The sequence below is a fragment of the Arvicanthis niloticus genome, chromosome 11 (genome assembly GCF_011762505.2).
Source record: "Arvicanthis niloticus isolate mArvNil1 chromosome 11, mArvNil1.pat.X, whole genome shotgun sequence".
NCBI classification, from domain to species: Eukaryota; Metazoa; Chordata; class Mammalia; order Rodentia; family Muridae; genus Arvicanthis; species Arvicanthis niloticus.
Genome location: NC_047668.1, coordinates 70,892,062 through 70,893,869, shown reverse-complemented (window position 1 = coordinate 70,893,869; position 1,808 = coordinate 70,892,062).

Sequence of the window (1,808 nt, the reverse complement as noted above, 5' to 3'; positions counted from 1 at the left end):
GGAAACACACAGACTGTAAACAGCTTGCAGTCTCTGTGCAGATTCACATGACTTGATGGGAAACTCCTGTTCCTGCCACTATGGCAGAAGCCTCCATCAGAGACAGGTATGAAGTTAAACACACCTCTGCTTTAAAAGGTGAAGTCAGGTTCCCCCATCCTAGGATCCTTGCAGGCTTTCCCCAAAAGAGTGGATAGACCAGACACCCTGGCCAGGAAGGACTTGGTGAAGCCCTTTGTTTAGCTGGGGCAGTGGCTTTGCAGCTGGGTGACCAGGTCAGAGAAATGTATAAGCTGCTGGGGCTCCTCCAGGGCATTAATTCAGGGCAGCCACCTTCCCTTATCAGAGTTCCCCCGTGGCAGTGCCTTAGGATTGTGTGTCCTTTGTATTTGGGTTGTTAAGATGTCAGTTAGTTCTAACTACCTGCCAAGAAAATTAAAATTCTCTTCTTCCCAACTCCCCCACCCCCGCCCCGCATCTCTGCCCCCTTAAAGGAGAAGGGAACAACAAAAATGTTTATTTTAACAAGGCTGAAAAAACCCAGCCATCAGATTTGGATAGACAGCAAAGGTTGGGCATGCAGCTCAGTTGGGAGAGCGCTTGCCTCATATGCATGAAACACCGTGTTTAATCCCAGTACCACATGAACCGGATATGGATATGGTGGGTATAGTAGGTGTGGTGGGTGTGGTGTAGGTATGGTGGGTGTAGTGGGTGTGGTGGGATGTGCTGGTATGCCCAGTGCTGGGGATGTAAAAGAAGGAAAATCAGATATAAAAAGTCATTCTTGGCTGCATGGGGAACTTGATGCCAGCCTTGTCTATGTCAGATCCTGCTTCAAAACAAGAAAACACACACACACATACACACTCACACACACACACACACACACACACACACACACACACGCACAAGAATGTGTGCACACACAGGCACATGCACACAGGCTTTTACATTATTCATTTTACTAAAATGTAGGTTCAGTTGAAGGTTTCTAAGACAGTCCCCACTGCTGAGTGGCTGCTTAAGGACTTCTTGTAACCCTCGTTCTCCTGCCAAGGTCATCTGCCTGCAGCCTGCACTACTTCTTAAAAGCTCTGTTGCCCAAGTCCTACCCTGTAGCTTCTAAGTCAGTTACCATGAGCTAAGACATGGCCATGGAGGGGCAGCCTGCATTGAGAACAATGATTCGGAAGGAGCCGTCTAGATGGGTAAGGTGGAAGCCCCTGCTAAGGAGGCAGTGCTATCTCCCCTGTAGTGGAGAAGAGCCCTTCAGGTGATCGGCCCTCCATTTCACTGCTTCAGTTTAACACTGGAGCTGGACAGGCCCTGGAAAACCCTCTCTCCAGGTCATGTTGAGAAGATCTGTCAGTGTTTTCTCCCCCAGAGAGTTGACTCGATCTTCAGCACAGTGCAAAGAGAGGAGCTGGGAACATCCCACACTCTGGACCAGAGAGGAGAGAGCCCAGCAGAGCAGTGCTGTTTGGCTCAGGCATCCCCTCGGTGGACACATTTCATGTCACAGCCCTCAGATTTCATGAGAGCTGGAGACATAGCTCAGCGGATAAAGCAAGCTCTTACCAACCGAGCTAGAGGACCCAAGTTTGAATCTCAAGGACACACATAAAAGCTGGCATTGTAGCACAGGAATGTATCTTAGGGATTCACAGTGAGACGGGAAGGAGGGACTGGATGAACCCAAGTGTTCATGCTTGCCTAGCTTCCATAACAGAAAACAACCAAAAGAAAAGACCCTGTCTCAAATGAGGCGAAAGGCAAGATTCGGTATCTGAGCTTGTCCTTTGACT